The 27,618-nt window shown below is 50.0% G+C and overlaps 1 pseudogene; it reads left to right on the plus strand.

Annotated features, from left to right (window-relative positions):
• The first annotated feature begins 3,291 nt into the window (after positions 1-3,291).
• LOC139361663 (SH3 domain and tetratricopeptide repeat-containing protein 1-like) overlaps positions 3,292-27,618 on the plus strand; it is a 35,837-nt pseudogene continuing 11,510 nt past the window's right edge.

Raw genomic sequence — 27,618 nt, forward strand, 5'->3', positions numbered from 1 at the left:
GCTGGGCATTTGGGGCACTGTTATGAGCAAGAGTTTCTATTTTTCTTCTCATAGGACCTTCATGCTAGTGGCAAGAGACAATGTTTGTTTGTTTGTTTGTTTTTCTTGAGACAGAGTTTTGTTCTTGTCACTCAGGCTGGAGTGCAATGCTGTAATCTCGGCTCACTGCACCTTCTGCCTCCTGGATTTAAGCAATTCTCCTGCCTCAGCCTTCGGAGTAGCTGGGATTACAGGATTGCACCACCACGTCTAGCTAATTTTTGTATTTTTAGTAGAGATGGAGTTTAACCATGTTGGCCAGGCTGGTCTGGAACTCGTGAGCCACTGCACCCAGTCAAGAGAGAGATTTTAAGTCAATAAGTATAATTGTGATGAATGTCAGAAAGAAAAATGTGTGTGAAGGGGAGGGGACCTAAGTTATTGTCTCATATTTTAACACTTTCACAGGCAATAACTAAAAACTTAGAAGCTTAAAACACCACACACCTTTAAGCCAATTTTGGCAAGCTAGGAGTTGAGCACATTTTAGCGGGTCCTGTGCTTGGGATCTCACGCTAAGCAGCTGGGCTGCATCCTCATCTGAGGCTCCGCCAGGGCAGAATCCATTTCCACATCCGCTGAGGTTACTGACAGAATTCATTTCCTCGGACCCGCTTGGCAAGGGCCCAGGTTTTTGCTTCCTTGCCTACGGGGCCCCTCCAAAGGTCCTTTCTCAGCACAGCATCTCCCCACTGCAGCGCCTCCAGGCGGAACCTTTCTCTCTAGTGTGCAAAGGTGATGCACCGTGACAGTGACATCCCATTGCTTTTGCCAGGCTCTGTGGGTTAGAGGCCAGTCACCGGTTTTGCTCGTACTCAAGGTCAGGAAGACTGCGCAAGGGCATAGGTCATTGGGGGGTCAGTCACTTTAGGGTGTGGCTGCCACCACTGAACTTGGTGAGAATTTAAGGGTTGGTAGGAGCTGGCCAGGTACAGGGGTGAGGGTGTGTCAGGCAGGGGTGAGGGCACGGAGGGGGATGCAGAGGCCTGCACCCTGGAATGTCCTTTCACTCCCTGAGGTTTTGTTCTCCTGATCCCTGAGTACATCCCAGAACACGGTGGGGCCCTAGCAGGGGAGAGGTAGGGAAGCGTGTGTTGTTCATCTGGGGACCTTGTTAGGCAAATCAGATTAGGGGCCAGGCTTTCAGTGGTGCGTGTGAGCGTGGGAGTGAAGAGTGTGCAGGTGTGTGTGGGAAGAGCGATGGGGATGGGGTCAGCCCCAGCCACCATGAAGACCTTAACTGTGCATCCACCCATCCCAGCAGCCTCCCTGAGTGAGCGCCTTCAGGGCGCAGGTCCTGTTTTGCACATGGAAGTGAATCAGAGTGGGACACTGCCTTGCCTTAGAGAGGTCACACTTGTCCTTCTTTTTTTTTTTTTTAAATTTGCGACAGAGTCTCAATCTGTTGCCCTGCCTGGAGTGCAGTGGTGTGACCTTGGCTCACTGCAACCTCTGTCTCCCAGGTTCAAGCAATTTTCCTGCCTCAGCCTCCTGGGCAGGGTAGCTGTGATGATAGGCATGGATTACCATGCCTGGCTACTTGTTGTATTTCAGTTTCACCATATTGACCAGGCTGGTCCCAGTCTCCTGGCCCCAAGCGATCTGCCCGCCTCAGCCTCCCAAAGTGCTGTGACTACAGGCATAAGCCACCACACCGGGCGAGAGGTCACACTTCATGCCAAGTGGGAGACAGCCACTCAGACAGCACCCCAGCTGGTGCTGGGAGTGAGGGGTGCTCACCGTCCTAGGAAGGCAGAGGGCTGCATGAGAGGTTCGGGGAGGAAGGACTGGAGGAGGATTTGAGATTTTCACCTGAGCAGCTGGGTGGATGGAGGGGCTGTACACAGAGAATCACAAGAACGTGGATGAGCAGGTTAGGGCACTAATAAAGCACTCTGTTTTGGCCCGCGGAAAATTGGAGATGCTTCCCTGTGTCCAGCTGGGGCTTTGGGAAAGGTCAGGGCTGGGCATCTGACTGGGATAGATGTCTCTGGCAGACAGCAGAGCATGTGGATGGTTTGTGAAGCCCGGAAGGGCATGAGATTTCCTGTGGCAGTGCCCACTGCAAATGGAAGGGCATTTGGCCTGAGCCCAGACATATACAAGTTGGGCAGAGCAGCTATGGAGGTACAGGAAAACCGAGGGTGTGGGGGCACATGAAGCAGGAAGCTCAAATAAGATGAGGACAGAGGTTTTAAAGACGATCAGGGCTGCGGACAGTGGTTCATGCCTGTAATCCCAACACTTTGGGAGGCTGAGAGGAGAGGATAGCTTGAGACCAGGAGTTTGAGACCACCCTGGCCAACATAAGGAGACCCCATTTCTATAAATAAATAAATACCATTGGTACTTGCATTTCAGGCGGGGAACAGCAAGCACATGAAAGCTCTGAGGCAGGAAAGGGAAGTGATTAGTGCTCGCTCCTGGTTCCTTTATCAGACCTTAAAGAGATGCAGAGACATTTCAGGTACTCCTTGGCCGAGCTCCTTCAGGGAAAGCCTAAGTTCGCTTCTACTTCCCATCTATTAATTTTTTTTTTTTTGAGACAGAGTCTCACTTTGTCGTCCAGGCTGGAGCGCATGCAGTGGCACCATCTCAGCTCACTGCAACCTCCACCTCCCGGGTTCAAACGATTCTCCTACCTCAGCCTTCCCAGTAGCTGGGACCACAGGTATGCACCACCACGATCGGCTAAGTTTTTGTATTTTAAGCAGAGATGGGGTTTCATCTTGTTGGTCAGGCTGGTTTCGAACTCCTGGCCTCAAGTAATCCACCTGCCGCGGCCCCACAAAGTGCTGGGATTACAAGCGCGAGCCACCGCGCCCGGCCCTACTTCACTCCTAACGCCCACCATACGTGCTTCCAAATGTTTGCTGAATGACAAGGGGAACGAGTGAATGGGACTACGTGACTTCGGGCAGCAGGCAATCCTATTCCTTGGACCTGAGTTTCACTTTTTGTAAAGCAAGCCTGTCTCTGGCTCTCTGTCCTAAAAGCCTGAGTTCTGGGCTTGAGATGAGCGCGTCCTGTAGACCAGACTGCAGGTGGACGTTGAGCCAGGTCTTCTAGGAGGCCAGGATCCAGCCAGCTCTTGGGTCCGGTCCTCCCGCGGGACCCGTTACGCCCAGTCCCAGCGCCGCCCCGCCCAACCTCCATTTGTTCCCCCAAGCCCCGCCCTCTCCGCGCGGCTCGCTCTCCATTGGCCGGGGTGCGGGCCCTGGGCGCCCGGCTCAATGGGGGCCGGGTGGCGGGCGGCGGGCGGGGCCGTGTGCACCTGCAGGGTGTGTGTCCCGGCTGCAGCCCTGCGCCAGCTGCAGCTCCTTGATCCCAGCCGGATCCTGAGCGGGAAACACTGGCTGAAGCGGCGTCGGCGGCCCCGCCCCGGGACTCCATTGTTGAGGCTGCCTCGGCTCTGTCGGCTGCTCAGCTGCGCTCCAGTCGGCCCAGGCGCCCCGGCGAGGAGCGAGCGCTGCGAGCCGGCGGCCTGAGGTGAGACCGGGCGACGGGTCTCCGGACCGGGCGGGGGTCTCTGCCTCGGGCGTGGCGGCTCCGAGCTGGGTTCCGCAGGGTCCGAGGTCGGGATCCGAGGTCCTTGCACCTGGGCTTTGTCTCGGCCTCGGGTGGCACCGGGGGCTTCGCGCCTGCTGCGATACCGCTTGGGCCCGCGCGGGGGTCCCGGTCGCCCTGCGGGTGGGGGCCGGTCCCCACTGCTCCCCGGCTCCCCGCGTCTGCCGCGGAGGGGACTGCATGGACCCGGGCGCTGGCTTCCGAGCCGAGATGGCGTCACTGCACTCCAGCGTGGGCGACCGAGTGAAACTCCCTCTCGAAAAAAAAAAAAAACTTGGCAAAGCGTTTTACCCAGCCTAGGTACGTGTGGTAGAGCCGAGTGAAAGCTTAGAAAAAGATGACTGGAGAACTAGCCCAGCAGAGGAATCAGGTGGGATGTGTTGTTACTGAGTAAGTGAAATTTGTACCTGCTTTCTCCCAGGCCTCGTTGAGTTGTGTACAACAGAGAGCTCAGGTGTTGGGGGCAGTTGACCGGTTGAAGAATGCATTGCTATTATGTGAGGAACATTGGGCTTTGAAAAAGCAGAACTGGATCCACGTTCTTGCCTGGTAACTCTAACTATCATCTAGTTTGTAAAGGGGAATGCAGTTCACTGAAAAATTCTTCGGACAGTGGGGAAAGGATTGGGGTGTCTGCATTGGTTTGTGTAATATAGGTCATATGAAAGAGCATTTAGGCTGGAGGGAGACTTTTCATCTCTATAACTTTATTTTCACAGGACAATTCCATCACGATTTGAAGATTTTTGAGTCAAAACTACATTATTCTGCTATGTGTTTCGGGGCACATTTATACACACAATTTGCTTAAATATTTCAGATGATACAAGAATATATGTGTGGGCCGGGCGCGGTGGCTCAAGCCTGTAATCCCAGCACTTTGGGAGGCCGAGACGGGCGGATCACGAGGTCAGGAGATCGAGACCATCCTGGCGAACACGGTGAAACCCCGTCTCTGCTAAAAAATACAAAAAACTAGCCGGGCGCGGTGGCGGGCCCCTGTAGTCCCAACTACTCGGGAGGCTGAGGCAGGAGAATGGCGTGAACCCGGGAGGCGGAGCTTGCAGTGAGCTGAGATCCGGCACTGCACTCCAGCCTGGGCGGCAGAGCCAGACTCTGTCTCAAAAAAAAAAGAATATATGTGTGAGCTAAAAAGCTGAAATTTGCATTTCCCCTTCTCTAGAAGTAACCACAGTGAATAGTTAAGTCTGTATTCCAGCTATTTTGTATACTATAAATACACTGTGAACATTTGAGTGTGTATATATATGTATGTTACACACAGTTTTAGAGATGGAATATTGCTCTGTTGCCCATGCTAGTCTCAAACTCCTGGGCTCAAGTGAGCCTGTCGCCTCAGCCTCCCAAAGTTTTGGAATTACGGGCGTGAGCCACCACGCCTGGCCTGCATGAGTATATTTAGTAATTGCTAAATTACTCTGTTCTATACGTGTTTATTGAACTCCCCCATGTGCAAGCATTGTTCTGAATACCTTATATGCACCAATTCACTTTATTTTTAGGGCAGCTCTATTATTGTGGCCCTTTTACAGTGAGGAAACTGAACCACAGAGAGGCTGGGGACGTCGTCTAACATCACACAGCCAGTGCTGTTGGAATTGAGGTTTGAACCCAGACAGCTGGCTTCAGATCTCTTAGCTGTTATCATAGACGGCACACCCAAACCTTAGGGCCGCCTCCCAAGCCTTGCCTCTGATATGGGCTCGCCTGAGCTCTGCGAGAGCTGTGTATGTGAGGTTTCTTTCCTCTTTAAGAACACAAGTCTTGGAATTGTCCCAGACCCTAGTAGGACCTCTTGAGGTCCAAAAACAGGGATTCTTCAAGCCTGCCCGAAGGGCCACATCTCTGATTTAGGTACTTGGAAGGTAGATGTAGAAGAGAGTAATTTTGCCAGAACAAAATGTCAGGATGGCTGAGCTAACTCCGCCAGACGCAGTGACTCATGCCTGTAATGCCAGCACTTTGGGAGGCCAAAGCAGGTGGATCACCTGAGGTTGGGATTTCGAGAGCAGCCTGGCCAACAAGTTGAAAGTCCGTCTCTACTAAAAATATAAAAATTAGCTGGGCCTGGTGGCAGGTGCCTGTAATCCCAGGTACTTGGGAGGCTGAGGCAGGAGAATTGCTTGAACCCGGTTGGTAGAGGTGGCAGTGAGCTACTATTACGCCACTGCACTCCAGCTTGGGTGACAGAGTGAGACTCCATCTCAAAAAAAAAAAAAAAAAAGAAGAAGAATGGGGAAGAGGAATGGCTAGGCTGACTCATAGGGTAGAGGCCGAACAGCAGCTGTAGGAACTTGGCCACTTGGGTGGAAAAGAAGGAAGGAAGAGCTTCACTCATGGCGGTGACCTGCACTGCAGAAACCACACTAAACAGTCCACGTCCTGGAGCCTGGCCACCCCATTTGCTTCTCTTCTCCTTGGGTAGAGGGTATGGGGAGCTTTCTACCCCGGAGGCTGAGGAGCGCAGCTTCTAACCAGGGTAGGCGTTTGTCTGTCCCTGGGAATACAGACAGCATTCTCATAAGCAGCCCAAATACTCCTGAACAGCTTTTTGTAGGGTGGGGCGGGGCGGGGCAGAGGGTCATTTTGACTCCTAGGTGCCTTTTCCACTTTCACTGCTGATAACTGTGTTACAGATTAAAGTTTTGTTTTTGATACTGAAGAGGGCTTAAGAGAGTGAGCTATTATGGCACATCTAAGTCTGCTAAAATAGAACCACGGGGTAGTGTAGGAAAATCTCTTCTAAATAATGTATCATATATGGTGAACGTTAGAAGCCATGTGTACCTAAGTTGAAAAATCAAAACATGTCTTGCATTTGGGTGACCCCGGTAAGTCTGGATGCCACTGCGCCTTGTGTAAACACAGGATGCTGAGGTGTAGGGATCAACAGGCTTTTTCTGGACATCTTGCGCTTCTCCCTTGGGGTAAAGTGGGGCGGCAGTAGGAGCGCACAGCTGTTGGGCCCCTGATATTTGTCAGCTGGTTTACATGTGGGATTCCGTTTAATGCAATCTTGGAGGGAAAACTATTTTATTGAACATGAAGATAGAGGCTTAGAGAAGTTAAGAAAATTGTTCAAGGTCACGTCATTTGTTTTGTTTTGTTTTGTTTTGTTTTGTTTTGTTTTGAGACAGAGTTTTGCTCTTGTTGCCCAGGCTGGAGTGCAATGGCGCGATCTCGGCTCGCCACAACCTCTGCTTCCCGGGTTCAAGTGATTCTCCTGCCTCAGCCTACTGAGTAGCTGGGATGACACACATGTGCCACCACACCAGGCTGATTTTCTTTCTTTCTTTTTTTTTTTTTTTTTGAGACAGAGTCTCGCTCTGTGGCCCAGGCTGGAGTGCAGTGGCCAGATCTCAGCTCACTGCAAGCTCTGCCTCCCGGGTTCACACCATTCTTCTGCCTCAGCCTCTCGAGTAGCTGGGATTACAGGCGTCCGCCACCTCGCCCGGCTAGTTTTTTGTATTTTTTAGTAGAGACGGGGTTTCACCGTGTTCGCCAGGATGGTCTCGATCTCCTGACCTCGTGATCCACCCGTCTCGGCCTCCCAAAGTGCTGGGATTACAGGCTTGAGCCACCGCGCCCTGCCTGATTTTGTATTTTTAGTAGGGACGGGGTTTCTCCATGTTGGTTAGGCTGGCCTTGACTCCCATCCTTGGGTGATCCATCCAACTCGGCCTCCTCAAGTGTTGGGATTACAGGTGTGAGCCACCAGGCCTGGCCAAGGCCACGTAATTTCTTAAGTGGAAAGATGAAGTACTTGATGAACTCAGAAGTTTGACTCAAGGCCCTTGATCTTTCCATAACACGTGGTTCCTTCCCTGGTTGTTCGGAGTGACTAAGAACTCCAGGAAACTGTGTTTTGTGGAAAGAGGACCTGAGGGGTGTATGGTCTTTCCAGGCTTGGAATCGGCCATGCTGGGCTTCTGAATTGTATAGCTTGGCCATATAGAGAGAAGCCCCTCATTGAAGACTTATTCTTTGGGGGAAATAAAGGAAGGCCGCCCACATGAGACAGGTAGAGGCGACTTTCTCAGAGCTGCTGTGGCAAGGGAGTCGGTACCATCACTTGCGTGTGGCAGAGACTGACATGCAGGTGAGTGGCGGATGAGGAGTGGGAAAACTTCAGGATGGAAAAGAACAGCTCTCAGTGGGGCTGTTGTGGGGGCTGGAGGCGACTGTGCAGAAGTGGGGTGTCCTATGTGATTGGTTAGGGGCATATTTGGCTTTCTCTAAATGATCCTAACTGGAAACAGGGGCCAAAATTAGGGTGGCTGTCAGTTTTGAGTCAAGTCCTGGCCACGTGGGACAGAGTCGTGGTTTAGTTTCTGGGTTGTGGAGAGAGAGCAGTCTGACTTCCTGTCTGATGTGCTAGCCTGGCTGGCCTCCTGGCTGTTGACTGTAGATAGGGGATTGGTTTCCTGGGTGGGCAGCTACAGGTTGTGGTCTGAGTTCTGTCTTTATACATATGATCAGGCATGGTCCGTTTGTATATTCAGTCCCGCATTCTTCTTGTCAGTAAACATATCAAATGACAAATTGGATACATTGGGAACATTTGAGATGTCTGTGTCCCCTGGAGGCAGTTTTCACGTTCACATTTAATCAGAATGAATATAAACAATTGGGCATTTATCTTGAAGATTTAAAATAGGAAATCTTCAACAATACTACCTCGGCGCCATTGCCTCTCTGTCTGTCATTAGGGAATGTGTTTTTATCCACCGCTGGCTCATCGTCCACCAGTTTCTGGTTGATCCACTTCTCTATATGTCTTGTCTTGTGTGCATCTCATTGTTTGCTAGTGTTAGCTTTCCCCTTCATCAGTGTAATTTATTTGTATAGCATCTGTTGGTAGGAAGTTATTTGTGGAATTTGTGAATGGGAGGGACCTTAGAGGTCTGCTAGGTCAGCCCAGTGATTTTCAAGATAAACGGAAATACAGGGAAATGTTCCAGCTTTTTTGGTGGCAAAATCAGGAATAGAAAGCAGTGTTCTTTGTGCCACAATGTCATTGAAAGGCAGCTCAATGTGGGTCTAAAATGCAGAGTAACTAACTTGCATTTATCTCTGCTGCTGACTCTTGTTATCAGACATTTTAAATTGACCTTAATGTGTTAGCAGAAATATGAAAAGTCCTGACTTGTTTACATATAAGGTACTTCTTTGCCTACTCATTTGGTTGTTTTTTTCAACAGGATTGAAAAGACATTGCTATACACTGAATGTTTATGTCTCCCCCAGATTCTTGTACTGGAGCCCTAACTGCCAGTGTGATGGTATTAGGGGGTAGGACCTTTGGGAAGTGATTAGGGTTAGATGAGGTCATGAGCGTGGGCCCTGGTCTGACAGGATTAGTGCCCTTAGAAGAAGAGAAACCAGGCCGGGTGTGGTGGCTCACACCTGTAATCCCAGCACTTTGGGAGGTCGTGATGGGCAGATCACAAACTCAGGAGATTGAGACCATCGTGAAACCCTGTTTCTACTAAAAATACCAAAATTAGTTGGCTGCGGTGGTACGTGCCTGTAATCCCAGCTACTCGGGAGGCTGAGGCAGGAGAGTTGCTTGAACCAGAGAGTCAGAGGTTGCAGTGAGCTGAGATTGTGCCACTACACTCCAGCCTGGTGACAGAGCGAGACTCTGTCTCAAAAAAAGAAAAAAGAGAAAGTAGAGAGCTCCCACTGCCCTAGTGTGAGGAAACAAGAAGAAAGGTGGCTGTCTGCAAGCCAGGAAGAGGTCCCTGTCCCGGCACTGAGTTGGCCAACACTTTGATCCTGGACTTCCAGCCTCCAGAGCTGTGAGAAATAAACTAATGTTTCAACCATACAGCCTATGGTGTTTTTGATGGTATTTGCCTATGGTATTATGGCCATCTGATTTGACTGATACAGAGATGGTTCCAGAATACTGTAGCCTGTTGGCATCTAAGTTGGTGATGCCATGAAAATAAATGTGGTAGTTCATTCCTTTATATAAAGATAGTGCTGTGAGCCCAGGGCCTTTGCTCATGTCTTAGTTGAGTCTTGTTTTCTTATAATAGCTTCCTAAATTCTCTTTTCCCCCTCTAATTTATATTATATATCTGGATTAAATCATATATGGTATGATTTTATACTTTATGTCTATACAAACTTGTAGTGATTTCATTTCATTTGATTTGATTTTTGAGACATGCCCTTGCTCTGTTGCTCAGGCTGGAATGCAGGCGTGCCATTACAGCTCACTGTAACCCTAAATTCCTGGGCTCAAGTGATCCTCCCGCCTCAGCCTCCTGAGTAGCTGGAACTACAGTTGTGCTATCCTGCCCAGCTAATTTTTAAATTTTTTGTAAGAACAGAGTCTTGCCGTGCTGTCCAGAGTGGTTTCAAACTCCTGGCCTCAAGCAGTCCTCTCGTCTCAGCCTCTCAAAGCACTGGATTACAGGGATGAGCCGCCACACCCGGCCCAGTGATTTTTCATTGTTAAGATCAAGGACGGGTTCCCTGGCTTGGCATTCAAGGCTCATGATCAGGGCGTGATACGCAAGTTTGGGCTTCAGTGTTTCCATTCCCGCCGTCAGCCTCGCGCTCCAGCTTGTTGCCTAAGCCCTGTTCTGAAGCCCAGCCTGAGAGCTGCACTTAGAATTTATACCTTCTCATCTCTTCATCGTCTTCGCCTATGTTCTTATCTCCATCTGGGGCATCATCTCCACACTTCTGCCTCTTTAAATCTTCTCCATCCTTCAAGACTTGAAATCCTCACTTCCTTTACATGATCCCCGCTCTGACATCCAAGCTAGAATTAATCTTTCTTCCTTTGAACTCTGATAGTGCTTAATGTTTTTCATCCTTTAATTATACAGCAGTCCTGTGTGTTAGATATTATTATTCTCCCAGTTTTTCATAGTTACTTTGAAAATATTTACTGTAGTCATATTTTGAAGATGTAATATGAGTGACGTTCAAAAGGTCCTGGAGAGTGAAAGGCAGTCCTACTCCCATCACTGCCCTGTGACCACTGTTGCCAGTTTTTGTTTGTTTTTCCAAGGCAGAGTCTTGCTCTGTCACTATGGTGGCGTGATCTCAGCTCACTGCAACCTTCGACTCCCAGGTTCAAGCGGTTCTCCTGCCTCAACCTCCTGAGTAGCTGGGACTACAGGTGTGCACCACCACGCCCAGATAAGTTTTGTATTTTTAGTAGAGACGAGGTTTCACCATGTGGGCCAGGATGGTCTGGATATCTTGGCCTCGTGATCCACCTGCCTCAGCCTCTCAGACTGCTGGGATTACATACGTGAGCCACTGCGCCAAGCCTATGTGTCTTGTTTTTAAAAACACAGATGTTGGCATAAGATAAACACGGTTGTCCACCGGTAAGTATTTAGGTTGTTCCCAACCGTTTCGATTAATCAATGCTGAGTTCTAATTCTTGCATATTTGCGTGAATATGTTCATAGGATGCATTGCTAGAAATGGAATTGTGGGATCCAGGGTTCTGCGCATTTTAAATGTTGATGGGTGTTGCTGGATTCCCTTCCATTAGGGCCATACTGTTATCTCACTGTCAATGTGTAAGGGCGCCTATTTCTATTTCCTTGCCAACAGTTTCTTCTCAGCTGTTTTCTTTGACATCACACACACACAAATAGCACCCTTGTTCCAAAAACATGGACATTCTACATTTCTCCTTAAAGTGTGCGCACACTGACTGAAGCTCTGTGTTGCAGTGATGTGTGCTGCTAGGATTGTGGCTCTGTTTCGAATTTGCTAGCCAGACTATGACTTTCCAGTCAGGTATTTTTTGTTTTGTTCATGCTCTTGCTGAGGTTGCGCTGTGTGAAATTCCCTCCACTGCCCAGCCAGATTTCCTTTCCGGTGGGTGGGCTTAGTGTCTCATCCGGCAGCCCTGTTTCCTAGTGACCTGGGCCGAGTGTCTCATCCAGCAGCCCTGTGTTCTGGTGATCTGGGCTGAGTGTCTCATCTGGCAGCCCTGTTTCCTGGTGATCTGGGCTGAGTGTCTCATCCGGCAGCCCTGTTTCCTGGTGATCTGGGCCGAGTGTCTCATCCGGCAGCCCTGTTTCCTGGTGATCTGGACTGAGTGCCTCCATGGGAAGTTGCACCCATCTTCTCCAGTAGTGCATCTTTTCACAGCAAGCAAAACATTTTCACCACGTTTCTAGCGGGACAGGCACTAGCTCTTTTCTGGGCATCAGGAGACCTGGCTTTGTTCTGGTTCAAGCAACAGCTGGTGAGTTACCAAAGACAAGTCGCATCTGGCCCCTGGTCCTTTGCTTTATAAGTAGAAACACAGTCCGAGTGGGCATCACTGCCCTGGTCTCTATACGGGGCTGAGTGTTGTGGGGATGATGGCTAAATGTCAGGGTGCATTTGCGCCACTAGGGGATTACAGGCCAGCCAAAGACACAGGAGGAAAGCTAACAGCCCTGGGCAGATATACAGAACCAGAGGAGTGTGGAAGGGTGGTTCCAAGCTCCTTGGTGTGATTGATGTGATCACAATAAACATTTTATCTCTAAGTCTTGGGCCATTGGACCAAGAGAAGAGAGAGCTGGTGTTGAGTTGTAGTGAGAGGTGTGTGGTTCGTGTGCCTGCCGAGCCTGGCTTGGACTCCATTCCATTGAGTCCCATTCCATTTTACCTTCTGTTTCCACCTTTTTCCTGCTCCTGCTTGTTTCTCCAGAAAAAAATGCAATAAATTCCTTTCAAAAACTTTACAAAAGCCATAGATGCTTATTGAAAATAGTTCAAATGCTATGGAAGACAGAAAGATAGTGAGTGTTTTTCTGTTGTGTGTTTGGACGAATGTGTCTTTGGGGTAGTCACGATTAACACTGGGTGTATTTCCTTCCAGATCCTTTCCAGTGTACCTACAAATATATATGTACACATTCTAAAAAACAAAATAGTACCTGATAAACATTGAGTCCCCCCACTCCCACTCAGCAGCCTACATGGACATCCTTTCATGGTGATACGATGAGACCTGATCGACTCCTTTTGTTCGCTGGAGTCGCAGGTAATAATAGCTACAGATAACTCACCTTCAGTGGGCATTTACCATGTGACAGGGTCTGTGCTCCAGGCCGGCTACATGAAGTGGGTCTTAAGGCTGTTTACAACAATGCTATGGGTGAACACAGTAATTGTTAACATTTTGCAAGTGATAGAATTGCAGTAGAGAGAAGCAAAACTGCTTGCTCCAACTCATGGCACGATTCCCGAGAGAGAGAGAGAGAGAGAGAGAGAGAGAACACTTTTAAAACAATTCTTGTTATAGTAGGTGATTTATGATCATTTCAAGAAATAGTGCATTCAGTGAATACATTTCAGGGTCTGGTACAGTCTGGGAGCTGTTCCTGAAAATGCACTGGGCTAGAGGTAAAAGAGTGGTCCATTGTCCCTGGGCCCCGAGTGCAAGGAGGGAGGTCCTGCGGAGAGGGGACATGGAGAGGAGGTCTCTCTGAACAAACCGTGCAACATCCATTTCTGCTGAGTCTGGTCCGAGGTCTGGTTCTTTTTTTTTTTTTTTTGAGACGGAGTCTCGCGCTGTGTCACCCAGGCTGGAGTGCAGTGGCGCGATCTCGGCTCACTGCAAGCTCCGCCTCCCAGGTTCACGCCATTCTCCTGCCTCAGCCTCCGAGTAGCTGGGACTACAGGCGCCCGCCACCACGCCCGGCTAGTTTTTTGTATTTTTAGTAGAGACGGGGTTTCACCATGTTAGCCAGGATGGTCTTGATCTCCTGACCTCGTGATCCACCCGCCTCGGCCTCCCAAAGTGCTGGGATTACAGGCTTGAGCCACCGCGCCCGGCCTGGTTCTTGACATGAACACTTTTCAGAAATACTTGGTTTTGATTTTTATCACGGCTTACCTGAGCAGCCATGGTTTCAAACTGCCTGGAGATGTGGTCTGGCAGGCCAGTGCTCTGCCCATCCTTCCGGCTCCTGCAGGAGGGGAGTCATCCTGGACTAGAGGGCTTCACCTGTAATCAGCTATCTCATAATAAGTGGATTTGATGCTGGTTTCGCTAGGTCAGGAAATTTCCCATTTGGAAGGAAAACTGATACTTGTTTTTGGGTTTTGCTGAGGAGCCACAGGGTTTAGAACAGAGACTGGAAGTTTGTTGAGACGCACGTGAGTGCACTCAAACATCTTCCATGAAACATGGAAATAAACAGTGTTCCAGAGAGGTCCCTGGCTTTGGGATAAAAATATTTCTGTAACAGAATGGCACTGGATGTCTTCTGTATCTTTTTCTCTGCTATTTTGGCAAGTTTTATTTGGGTGTGTGTCTACTGTACAGAAGGTATGACATCAGTTTTTGCCACCAAGTATTTAACAGCTGTTGGTACCTCCTATGTGGGTCACTTTTGTGCCGTGGTTTCTTTGGGGAAATTGTAGGTCTCCTACCCAAAGCACATTGCCCATTTCAAGGTACTCCTGGTTTCTGAACACCTGTGGCAGTGCCTTCCATGTGGGTGAAGCCAGCCGAGAAAGTACCCCTCCCCAGGAGTTGGGGACTCGTGATTGCCAGAGTGAGGAGGCTGGGGATGGACCCTGGACTAGATGCTACCCCCTACCCACCCTTTTTTCCATTTGTAAGGGACAAGGATCCAGGAAGGAAAGTATCAGCTTACAAAGGCTTTTGTTACAATTAATCGTTCATGTTCTTTCTTTTGGTATCTTATTCTCTGTTTACATTTTTTTAATTTAATTTTTTTTTTGAGACAGAGTCTTGCTCTGTCACCCAGGCTGGAGTGCAGTGGCATGATCTCGGCTCACTCCAACCTCTGCCTCCCAGGTTCAAGTGATTCTTGTGCCTCAGCTTCCTGAGTAACTGCGATTACAGGCATGTGCCACCACATCCAGCTAATTTTTGTGTTTTTAGTAGAGACAGGGTTTAGCCGTGTCGCTCAGGCTGATCTTGAACTCCTGAACTCAAGTGATCTGCCTGCCTCAGTCTCCCAAAGAGCTGAGAGTACAGGTGTGAGCCACGGCGCCCGGCCGCTGTTTCCATTTTGTAATGCTAGCATCACCCCAGTGTAGGGTGGCTAGGGGTATTTTTCTTTCCTGTTTCTTGGTGTATTTTCCTCTACAGCATTGATCACTCTTTAACATACTTTTTGGTTGTCTATCTCTACCTACAAAAATATATGTTCCCTGTTATATCACCAGTGCCTGGCACATAGATAGTCAGTCCATATTTGTTAATGGATGAATGAATGAATGGGCTGAAAGAACCTTATTCTTCTTTCTTCTGTCACTTCACACCAAATGCTTTTGGAAAATGCTATGTGAACAGGGATCGTAAGCAGGAGAGGTTACACACATGGCTGTGGGATAGCCCATCATCCTCAGAAGGACGTGGAGTACTTGAGTGGAAATGATACAAGATAACTTCTTCAGGAAATCAGCCAAGTGTCACAGCTTTTCACATAGGCGTGTGATGTTAGTGTATGTGTGTATGAAGAGCTGTCGTGGCCTAGAATCACGGGCTTTTAGATCCCTTGTACAGATAGAAAAGTAAAGGCAGAGGCCCAGGAATGCTGTAGGCCACCGAGGTAGAGTCCCTGTCTGTCCTTCTCAGTGTCCGGTCACTTCTCACTGCACTCCCCTCTTTACTGCTAAAGCCACCTTCCCTGACTCTGAATGTGTAACCACGAGGGAGAAAATGTACTCCAGGCTCACAGTTTGTGGAGAAAAAGCCCAGCAGCTGAAAATAATGTTCACGAGTTTGTACCTAGAAAAAGTGGCCATTTCTATCATGTCTTTGAATATCCCTGTTTCTCATACATTTTATAAACAAGACAGTAGAAGGAGATTCGGGAACAGCCACTTTCGAACAAGGGGGAAAAAATCAAACCTAGAGCATTCCAGTTCCTGTTTTCTTCTCAGTTTAGTGCTGAGGCACTTTAGCTTCCTGTCTAAGGGACTACTCAAATCTGATTAGAAGCCATTGTGGGCTGGTAATTATCTGTCATTTTAGGAAGACAGATGCAGCACCAACTCTGTTCCCTAATAGCAGGCGTATTAATTTCACATTTGGATGGCAGGAGAAGCAGATGGCGAGGTGGGATAAGCGTTCAGATGCTTGGTCATTGATAGCTTTTTTCTTCCAGTATCACATGGGGATTTGGGACCCGGGAAGCCCGCTGAGAACTGATGGTTATCTGTCCCCTAACCAGCTGGGTTCTTTTTCCTCCTGAGCTCAGAAAGATTGCTCCTACTGCAGCCAGGGAAGACAGGTTGTTGACTGGTTAGAAATCATGGCAGGTTATTTTCTCCACCCACAGTTCGCAGTTGGAAAGCAGAGCTATCAAAAAGTTGTCTTCTCTGTTGTATTTCAAATCTGGGTGTTAAAAAAATTATGTAAGCAAATTAAGCATTTCTTGAATGGTAGTTGTGTGTGTTCTTGATGCGAATGAGAGGTGCATTCCCCCGTAAAATCCCTGGGACTTTATAGGAGGATGTGAGCCTTAGAACAGAAGTTGGTTTTCTAGATGATCACGTAGACATGATGCTGAGCACTAGACAAAAATGTTGATTGAAGTGATTTAAAAAAATTTTGTCTGAGTTCAGATTTTACACCAATATTTAGAAAATCAGCAAAAGAACTTGTAGGAATTTCTCAGGCATCCAGTTCAGCCCCCTGCGCACATTGTCATAAAATCCGAGTGTGTGTACAGGGAGACGCATTCCTTTCCGTTCTCATCACAAGTCCTTCCCTGGCTCTGCACCTGCCTGTCATGCGTGTCCGTGTGAAGAGACCACCAAACAGGCTTTGTGTGAGCAATAAAGCTTTTGAATCACCTGGGTGCAGGCGGGCTGAGTCCGAAAAGAGAGTCAGGGAAAGGAGATGAGGGTGGGACTGTTTTATAGGGTTTGGGTAGGTAAAGGAAAATTGCAGTCAAAGGTGGGTTGTTCTCTGGCAGGCAGGAGTGGGGGTCACAAGGTGCTCAGTGGGGAAGCTTTTTGAGCCAGAATAAGCCAGGAAAAGGAATTATCATCCCTTAAGATAATATCATCCCTTAAGGCAAGGACCAGCCATTTTCACTTCTTTTGTGGTAGAATGTCATCAGTTAAGGCGGGACAGGGCATTTGCACTTCTTTTTTTTTTTTTTTTTTTGAGACGGAGTCTTGCTCTGTCACCCAGGCTGGAGTGCAGTGGCCGGATCTCAGCTCACTGCAAGCTTGTGATTCTACAGTTACTTCAGGCCATCTGGGTGTATACCTGCAAGTCACAGGGGATGCGGTGGCTCGGATTGGGCTCAGAAGCCTGACATTGGCCTCTTCCCTACCTTCCCTACCTTTTCCCTCCTGTGTGGTTCTCTCACAAAGTGAATGGCCTCAGCCACAGCTTCTCTGCAGCTGCATCAGACTGTGGCGACAGGAGTGGTGGCTGCTGCAGGGCCTGCTGTCCCCACGGAGCCCAGTCTTGCTTGCCGCTGCAGCCTGGTGATCATTTTGCACCAAAAGTATGTAATTCTACAGAATGAGAGCCCACATGCTGGGGTTGGAGGCCTCTTTATCACGGTGCTCTGCATATTTTAATCTTGGGTAGAAAGTATGGGAAAGTATGGGATACATGTGGTTTGATGTCAGAAGGACGTTGTGAACTTGACGTGGACTGAGGATGCTCAGGTGCAACGGGCACCCCGGCTTCATTAAATGAGACTTCCCCATCTACCTGCCAGGCATGCACAGGTGTATGGCCACATCTTTTGTGTTATCCTTATCTAGAGTGCGCCTTGTCGACATGCTTCAAGTTCCATGATGATATTCTGCCTCATAGAGTAGGTCCCAAACCGCATTCAACACAGAAATGTACTCCTGCTATTCTACATAGAAAGTGCTTTCATATACCAAGTGGGAGAGCAGTCCTAAAATCTAGGCTGGAATCACAGAAGGAAGGCTTTGGGAAGCAACAGATTCCCTAATCCAAAGCGGGTTTTTGATGAACCTAGAAAGAGGACCAAGAGAAGTGAATTTGCCTAAGGCCCTGACAGTGTCTCACGGTAGCATTTGAACCTAGCAGTTTCTTGACCTATTTCTTTAAATGGTTAGTCATGCTTCCTCTGATTCCTATAGAAACGTATTCCTCATTCATTCTTTTGTTTCAGTGAATTCTTGCGGTGCTACCACGTAACAGTATTTGAGTCAAAATGTGGCAGTGTTGATCCCTTTCCAAGGTTTTTAGTTGCACAGTTTTTCAAAGTTGTGCTCACAGTTTCTTGTTGGTTGCAAGGTGTCCTTTCAGAAGCCAATTGTGTGGTGTATTTACGTTGATTGTTGGAGGTAGTTTGGTTAGAACCTACTTCGAGTGGCTGGCGTGGGCCTGGGGACAATGACAGCTGCCTGCTTCGTGGGCAGAGATGGAGTAATTGCTTCCTGGGAAGTACCATCCTCCTGGCCACACTCTCCAGCCCATTTCGTTTGTGTGGGTTTCCTCGCATCTGCACGTTTCTGGCTTCGTGTGAGTCTCATTTATTTTAGCATATGACTTCAGGCTGTGGGGAAGAATGGCCATTTTAGCACAGAGATGCACACAAAGGAACAACTGGCTAAATGTGACTGAAGACATTCTTAGGGCGGTTTCATTTCTTTCATTCTGTAACAGGCAATCTGGGAAGCAATCTGAACATGTGGCCTGCACTGTCACAGCTCCTCCCTGCAGGATTGCAGATGTTTGGAGATTGTAGTGATGACTGTTATCATTGAGAAGGGCATTCTCACAGGCTCTAATCAGTCCGGATTTATTCCGTGTTAATTTGTTAAAGACAACTGTATTTCTAGCCAAATCCATGGGAGACGTTTCTCCTGGCAGTGTTGCTGGGGGTATTCCCGTGGCTTAGTCTTAGGGCAGCGCACGCCTTTGAACACTGCTGAAGCTGTGAGTACCCAAAGCGCACCGGAGTACTTTTGTCATACGGGGTGTTAGTCACTGATACACGTCTCAGTCAGACCTGATGGATTCTTGACCCCTTCCTTTTCTAATTTTTTAATTTTTATTTTTTATTTTTGTGTTTTAAGAGCACAACCCCTCAGGTGGCCACCATGAATCTCTGGTGTTTTCGGTTGGCTGCAGCCTATTTGCCACCTCTGGTTCAAACCTACTCGAAGCCTGATGATGCTTGCCTCGGTTGTTCTGCTGTGTGACCTCCGCGCCCGCAGGGTTCAAGACTGTCAGAGCTCGGAGCCACCTTCACAACTACCAGGGTTTCCGGAACCTCCTTTCTCTAGCCCTGGGGATGGAAGAGATGTCATCAGAGGTGAAGGCTTATTAGGTTTCCATGCCATTGATAACGAATGAGGTTTTCTTTTATATAAGGGGAGCTTCTTATGACGTGCTCTAGTAGGGTAAAGAAGCTTTTGAGGTTTGCTTTCTCTGGAAAGAGAATTTGTGATCCTGCTGTTGCTTTCAACAAAAATAGAATTTGCATACCAGTGCATGTTGTATTACTGAGCACTGGCTGACAAATGGTTCTTAACTCGTCATTCACTCCACCACTGTTTCTTGAATGGCATACGTGTGCCAGCTGTAGTAGGAACTTGCTAGACTCTAGGACTAACCCTTATGAAATAGGGGTCCTGGGGGAAGCAAATGCATATAACTATAAAGGTTGGAGGGGATATCAGAGGGGGTGCCTGTAGGTGCAAAACTTTGTTCATTCATTGCCCCATCTAGGAGGTTTTGTGTCTTAGCAGCGTGTTCCATAGCAACACATCCCTCTATCAAAATGTTGATCATATTATTTTGAAATTCTCTGCTTAGGTATGTGTTTTTCCGACTAAGTTTAAAACTGGTTAAGGACAGGCTATGGCGTATGTATTATATACATCTACACACACACACATATATTTATATACATACACATTACCATATAAATAAACAATATATATTTTTATATATATGTTCATATATATATATTTCCCTCTCTATATATACATACACATCACACACATATATATACACACACATATATATGAAATACACACACAGACACACACATACTTCTACTGCCAAGCACAGAAAGTCAAAACTAGGCAAGAGTTCTTTTAGTGTTCATGAAAAAATAGATGTGCTTAGTCGAGAGCGTCCTTAAGTTGCCAGGGGAAAGACAGGATGGATTCACAAAGGGAGATAGTGTTTTTTTGTTTTGTTTTTTTTCTCTTTGTTTAACTCTTGAATTCGAAATAATTCATACTTATTGAAAAGTTGCAAAAGTAGTACAGACAATTCCCATATACTCTTCCCTCAGATTCCCCAAACCTTTCACCCCATTTGTACTTTCTCTCTCTGTGGATATAATTCTTTTTTTTTTCTGAAATATTTGAGAGTGGAAGGTAGAATGCAGAGCAGGGTGAAAGGCGGAAGGAGACAGGTGAGTTGGGAGGCTTTTTTTTTTTTTTTTTTTTTTAACCTTCTGAGATGGAGTTTCGCTCTTGTCACCCAGGCTGGAGTGCAATGGCAGGATCTCGGCTCACTGTAACCTCTGCCTTCTGAGTTCAAGTGATTCTCCTGCTTCAGTCTCCCGGATAGCTGGGATTACAGGCGCCCACCACCATGCTCGGCTAATGTGTTATATTTTTTGTGGAGGGGTTTCACCATGTTGGTCAGGCTGGTCTTGAGCTCCTGACCTCTGATGATCCACCTGCCTTGGCCTACCAAAGGGCTGGGATTATAGGCGTGAGCCACTGTGCCTGGCGATTGGGAGGCTTTTGCAGTAACCCAGAGCGCTATGATGAGAGCTGGACCTGGTTGGAAATGATAAGAAAGGTGAGAAGTGGTTAGGTCTGGCACATATTTTGAAAGAAGAGTTTAAATGGGTTGGATGACAAGAGAGAGAAAAAGAAGTTTTAAGAATGATGTCAAGGACTTTGGCCTGAGTAACTGGAAGACTAGAGATGCTGTTATTGGGATCGGGAAGACTATGGGAGGAGTGGGTTATAGCAGGGGGAATCAAAAGTGTGTTTTCGGCATGCTAAATTTGAGGTCCAAAAAGGGATGTCAAGAAGTGTTGGCCGGGCGCGGTGGCTCACGCCTGTAATTCCAGCACTTTGGGAGGCTGAGGCGGCAGATCACCTGAGGTCAAGACTTCGAGACCAGCCTGATAATTATTAAAATCGATCATTGATGTTTACTAATTAATCATATTATTGCTCCTAATACTGCCGGGGGTGAACACCTACCTGTGATGTTCTTCCTAATATCCAGGGACAGAGAGCATGATTTTCGTTTCAATACCACAGTAGGGGTACAATCACCCTGTGACACTGATCCTAATATTGAGAGGGGTAGAATATGACATGACTCCCACCATAGCAATGAATGGACAGCCACCCGGTGATATTACTCCTAATATTCACAGAAGCAGCATATGATATTACTCCCAATATCGCAGGGAGGGTACAGCTCTTCTGTGATATGGTTCCTAGTATCTGGAGGGGGAGAGGATGATCATAATTCCAGTATCGCAGGCTGTGTTCACCCACCCTGTGATATTGTTATTAATATCCTGGAAGGGAGAAGATGATATGACTTCCCATAGAGCAGGAGGCGTACACCCAGCCTGGGATATTGTTCCTAATATCCATGGAGAGGAGAGGCTGATATTACTCCCAATATGGCAGGGGGTGTACATCCACCCTGTGATATTCTTCGTAATATTCCAAGGCTGAGAGGTTGATATTACTCCTAGTATCGGAGACACCGTACACCCCTGTGTGATAGTCTTCCTGATATCCGGAAGGGGAGAAGATGGTGCTAATCCCCATGTCGCAGCAGGTGAACACCCACTCTGTGATATCTTTCAGAATTTGCAGGGGGAGAGAGGATAATTTCATTCCCAATACTGCAGAAGATGTACAAGCCCCACCCCGTGATATTGTCCTGAATATTCCAAGGCACAGAAGACGATGTTACTCCCAATATCGCAGAAAGTGTCCACCCCCCAGTGATGTTGTTCCCATGATCCAGGAGGGAGGAGGATGATATGACTTTCCACCCTTGAACCCTGCGATGCTCTCACCCTGCAACACCGACACCAGCTCAACCTGACATGGGCCCAGAGGTGCTGGCTGGGGGTGTTGATTGCTTCTCTTTTCTCCCTTGCCAGACTCAGTAGAGGAAGCTGAGACCGAGCAGCCTCGGGAACAAAATAGGTTTTGCCCGTGGCTCAGGCTTCCTCTGGTTATGAGCTGGGCCTTGGAGTAACGCCGGGGGAGGGGACAGAGCTGAGTACGGTGGGCATTGGATGCGGCTGTCACCCCTCTGTGGTGTGGGCCGGGGACTTGAGGGACATCGCCTGAGGTGGGCCTGAACCTCCCGTCTACTCTGGCACTGGAGGCCGTGGGGTCCCACACTTCTTCCAATGAACATGCTGACCCCCGCCTGGTCCCCGACCGAGGTGGGGCATCCTTTCCACTGCTGGGGCCCACATGTAGCTGTGGGTTCCTTTTTCATGACCTGGAGAAGCTACAGTTCACCCTGTGCTCCGCCTCAGAGATGGGAGGCCACACTGTCCTCAGCGGGTAGCAGAATTCAGAGCCTTAGGTTGCAGGGGCCTCAACTGAGGTCCTTGAAGGGTCTGCTCCTTCCTGAGGGGAGCCAGAGAGGAAGGGAAGGCTGTTGTAGGTTTGCCTCGGGGAGGGGGTGGTTCCACCCTCTGCCAAAGTCTCTGGAGCCAAGGCACGTGGCTCTCCAGCTGCCCCGGAGGCCAGGGTAGTGGCTGGGAGGGGCTGTGTGCCTCTGCCGGGTGGGGGAGATTTCTTAGCTCATCTAGTGTAGTCAAGTCAGACATTTGCCTCGAAATCGTATTTATTTACTTTTTTAATTCCAAGGCTTTACAGATGAATAAGGAGGCAGTTTGTATTGAAAATATTTTTTACGTGTGAGCTTGAAACAGAGAGTCTGTTTCAATCTAGGTTTTTCCTTCCCAGTAATGCCTCCTTTCATCCCAGGTTTTCCGACAGGAAATGCGCTTGTTTGCTCACCTCTGGGAGGGGGATTTGGCTAGGAATCCACCAAAGCCAGCAGGCACCAGTGGGTTGCTTGAGCAGGCTGGCCTTTGTTAACCCTTTAGGAACTGAGGGCTTCAGGTTTTCAGACCATCCAAGGTGAAGGTGGCCACAGGGGCCTGGAAGCTTTCCCATCCTTCCTGCAGGGATGGTCCGTTTCCCTGCACGGAGCTGGGTACATGGGTACAACACCCCTGTCCTGTGCCGTCGGTGGCTTTACCAATTTTGCATAGCAGCTTTTGAGCTGATCCATAGCTCTGATTGGCTGTTGAGGGTTTCATGGATTCCTGTACCGCACCGGGGGGCCCAATATGCCGACAAAAGTTGCATTTGTAGTTGTAGTGCTGCATATACATGGGTCCAGTTAGAAGGCTTTGATTCTTTCTAAAGGGAAAGGCATCTCTGAGGGATCACTGAGCTGACATAGTCTCCTCAAACCATGCTGTGAGGTGGCGACAAAGCAGGACAGAAGGGTGATTTTGTAGGAGAGTCGGGCCACGGGCCTGCGTGTTCTCTGTGTCCCCATAGTGCCGGAGTTCCTCCGTGCTCCAGGCCCCGGGTTTGCATTGCACATAATTCTCAAGGGCTCATGGCAAGCTGCGCCAGGGACACAGAGGGCGGGGATGCGGGGACCCTGCCCCCAGTGGACCAAGGACTCACTGCTGGACTCTAATCTGTCTAGGTGTTCTTGTGACTTGCAGAAATACCTCCGCCTTGCCTGGGCCCGGAGCCACAGGAGACCCTGCCGAAGGTGAAGAATGTTCTGGAACAATGCAAGACCTGCCCAGGCTGCCCCCAGCAGCCAGCGTCCTGGGGTCTCTGTGCGGCGTCCAGCAACGTGAGCTTGCAGGACCCCGAGGAGCCCTCCTTCTGCTTGGAAGCTGAGGACGACTGGGAGGACCCGGAGGCCCTGAGCTCACTGCTGCTGTTCCTGAACGCCCCCGGGTACAAGGCCAGCTTCCGTGGCCTGTATGACGTGGTGCTGCCATGGCTGAGTGGCATGTTCTGCAGCTTTAGCAACGAAGAGGAGCTGACTGGGTGCCTGGCACAGGCCCAAGGGGCAGCCAAGAAAGCTGGCCTCCTCATGGCCCTGGCCAGACTCTGTTTCCTTCTGGGGTGGCTGTGCAGCAGGAGACTCAAGCTGTCCCAGGCCCGGGTGTACTTTGAGGAAGCACTGGGGGCCCTGGAGGGCAGCTTTGGGGACCTGCTCCTGGTGGTGGCTGTGTACGCCAACCTGGCCAGCGTTTAAGAGAAGCAGAACCGGGAGAAGTGTACACAGGCGGTTCCCAAAGTTATGGCCCTGCTCCTGGGGACGCCCGGCAACATCTGCAGCACCGAGGTGGAGGGAGAGCTCCTACAGCTGGCGCTGCAGCAGGCGGTGGGTGGCCAGAGCCTGCCGGCCGAGGCCCGGGCCTGCTTCCTGCTGGCCAGACACCATGTGCGCCTCAAGCAGCCCGAGGAGGCCCTGCCCTTCCTAGAGCGGCTGCTGCTTTTGCACAGGGACTCGGGAGCCCCAGAGGCTGCGTGGCTCTCAGACTGCTCCCCACTCCTGGCTGACATCTACTCCTGGCTCCTACTCCTGGCCGCAAGTGCCTGTCCCACCTGGTGCTGGGCTGTGTCAAGGTGGCCTCATTGAGGACACAGGACTCGCCGGCCGGATCGCTGAGAAGCATGAACCTGGTGCTCCAGAACGCCCTCCAGCCCCACAGCCTCCTCACCCAGACTTCCCACTACCTCAGGCGAGCGCTGGCCTCCCTAACCCCAGGCACAGGCCAGGCGCTGCGCGGCCTTCTCCACGCCAGCCTGGCCCAACTGTACAGCCACCGTGGCTACCACGGCCCAGCCATCACCTTCATGACGCAGGCGGTGGAAGCCAGTGCTGTTGCCGGAGTCCGTGCCATCGTGGACTGCCTGGTGGGCCTGGCCTGGCTGCACGTGCTTCATGGACAGAGCCCTGTGGCCCTGAACTTCCTGCAGTCTGTCCAGGACGCAGTGGTGGCCAGCGAGGACCAGGAGGGTGTGATTGCCAACATGGTGGCCGTGGCTCTGAAGAGGACGGGCCGGACGAGGCAGGCAGCCGAGGGCTACCACTGTGCCTCACGGGTGGCTTGGGACCTGGGCCAGCGGAGGAACCAGGCAGTAGTGCTGGCCAACTGCAGGACCCTGTGCCTGCCCTGCAGGGAGTGTGGCCGGGACTTCACCCATGTGCTCCTGTAGCTGGGCCACCTCTGCACCCGCCAGGGCCTGGCCCAGCAGGGCAAGGGCTACTATGAGTGAGCCCTTCTGGTCGCCGTGGAGATGGGCCATGTGGAGAGTGAGTGCCCCAGTTCCTCCTGTGCACCTTCTGGGGCCACTCGGGTCAGGGCACACTTGGGGTTTGTGATTCAGAAACAAGTGGTGGTTTTTCCACCATCGAAAGTGCTGAGTCATGGCCAGCAGCAGATGTTGGCAAGCGCCCTGGAGACAGGCGGTTCCCATGCAGGGCCAGGCCCTCTGTGCCCTTCTGAGGCAGCCAGCTCCTCCTGGTTTGCCCAGGGACCATCTTGCCTTGAGCACTGAAAGTCCTGCATGCTGGGAATTCCTAGACATAACCCTGGGATCAAGGCAGGATCTGCTGCGCTGGGACTTGGGGCCCCTCCATGAGCCAAGCCCTGAACGCCAGTTCTTGTGCCCGTGTTATCTGCTTGGTATGTCGGCAGCCTGCGCACCTGTCATCCCACTTCACAGAGGACACGGGCGGGTGATTGCCCAAAGCCGCAGAGTAGTTCATGCAAAAGCAGCTCGTTGTGCAGAGTGTGCCAGGCCCCACCCACAAATGGGGCTTGTGGGGTCCGCGGGTGACAGAGACTGAGCGTGGGAATGTGAGCTTCAGGCCACAGAAGCCGCAAAAGGGTGAGTGGCGTGATGGTGGGGCAGCACTTGGCCCCGGGTTAGGGAAGCCTCTTTTGTCTAGGACCAGAGGGTTGAGAGGATTTAGTCTAGTAATAGGTGGTGGATGAGGGGCTGGTGGTGGGGGAGGGGCTGGTGGTGTAGCCTGTGTGAATGCCCAGGGGTGAGCGAGTGGGGGTGAGTGAGTGGGGTTGAGTGGGTTGTGAGCGGGGTTGAGTGGGGTGTGAGCGGGGGTGAGTGGGGTGTGAGCGGGGGTGAGTGGGGTGTGAGTGGGGGTGAGTGAGTGGGGTTGAGTGGGTTGTGAGCGGGGGTGAGTGGGGTGTGAGCGGGGGTGAGTGGGGTGTGAGTGGGGGTGAGTGAGTGGGGTTGAGTGGGTTGTGAGCGGGGTTGAGTGGGGTGAGCGGGGGTGAGTGGGGTGTGAGTGGGGGTGAGTGAGTGGGGGTGAGTGAGCGGGAGTGTGAGCGGGGATGAGTGGGGTGTGAGCGGGGGTGAGTGAGCAGGGCTTATGCAGGGAGGTGCAGAGTTGGGAGTGGGTGGGTTGGGTGCTGGATGGTGAGCTCTTCTGGAGAGCTAAGCAGGGCCTGAGGCCTCAGACTGTGGCTTGGCCTTTTCCCCAAGAGCACTGGGGAGCCATGGAGTGCTATGGAACAGTCACTGCAGACTGAGCAGTGAACGGACAGTAGGTGGGCAGGGCTGTCCGAAATCTAGGCCACAGAGGATAGATGAGGAAGTTGAGTCCAGGGAAATGGCTGAGACAAGGGATACTGTTGTGGGTCCCCTCTGCCTTGCAGCACTTTGGCCATCCTCCCAGGATGGACGTCATGGCACAGTGAAACCACTCAGAGGTGCCTCCTGTTGCCTGGACCAGAGCCCTAGGGGCTGTGGTCAAATCTGCCCATTTCCCAGCACAGGCCTGGCACCCACTCCTGGCCCTAGGAGGGATGAGATTTTGGAAAGGACCGTGTGAAGGGGCCCCGGTCCCACACATCTGCCCAAGGAGGGTTGGGGGGTTCAGACCCAGGCTTCTTCCCCAGGGGCATTCTCTGACTGGAAGGAGACCCTGCAGGAACCCAGTGCCCCAGCCCCCACTGCAGCCTCCGGTGGCTCCTGGCACAATAGCCTGTGGCACCTCCTCGTACGAGGCCCTCCCCCGGGTGCTGGGGGATTCAGACTTGGAAATGCAGGCCAGGGAACGGGGATCATGCTTCCCTGTCTCCCCACCCTGGGCTGATCGGTCGAGGAGACCGAGGGCGGGGCTGATAGCCCACGTGCTTACCTGGGGTCATTTTTGAGTCACTTTCCGTAGTTTGTGTCCTTCTAGGAGTTTGGCTGTTGTGTCTAGATGGTCAGATTTGTTGGTGTACGATTGTTCGTAGTGTTTTCATGGAATCCTTTTATTTCTGTCAGGTTGGCAATAATGTTTCCTCTCTCATTTCTGATTTGAGAAACTTGGGTTCTTATTTATTTATTTATTTATTTATTTATTTATTTATTTATTTATATTAGAGATGGGGTCTCATCATGTTCCCCCAGGCTGGTCTTGAATGCTGGCCTCAGCGATCCTTCCCCCTAGGCCTCACAAAGCGCTGGGATGACAGGCGTGAGCCATGGTGCTCAGTCTGATTTTAGTCATTTGTGTCCTATCTTTCTTTTCTTGGTCAGTCTGGTGAAAGATTTGTCAATTTTGTTATTATTTTCAAAAAACCCACTTTTGGTTCTGTTGACTATCTCTTTTGTTTTTCCATTCTCTGTATTTTTACTTCCCGTTTCCACTCTTATGTTTATTATTTTCTCCCTTTTATTCGCTTTGGGTTTAGTTCATTCTTTTTTTAGTTTCTCAAGGTGGAAGGTTAGGTTTTTGATTTCAGATTTTTCTTCTTTCTTTGAATGTAGACATTTACAGTAATAAATTTCCCTTTCAGCACTGCCTTAACTGCATCTTGGAATTTTTGATGGGCTGTGCTATTTTTTTTTTTAAAGACAGAGTTTTGCTCTATTGCCCAGGCTGGGGTGCAGTGGTGCAATCTTGGCTCACTGCAACTTCTACCCAGGTTCAAGCCATTCTCATGCCTCAGCCTCCCG

This window comes from Macaca nemestrina, unplaced genomic scaffold, assembly GCF_043159975.1.
Source record: "Macaca nemestrina isolate mMacNem1 unplaced genomic scaffold, mMacNem.hap1 Scaffold_91, whole genome shotgun sequence".
NCBI lineage: Eukaryota > Metazoa > Chordata > Mammalia > Primates > Cercopithecidae > Macaca > Macaca nemestrina.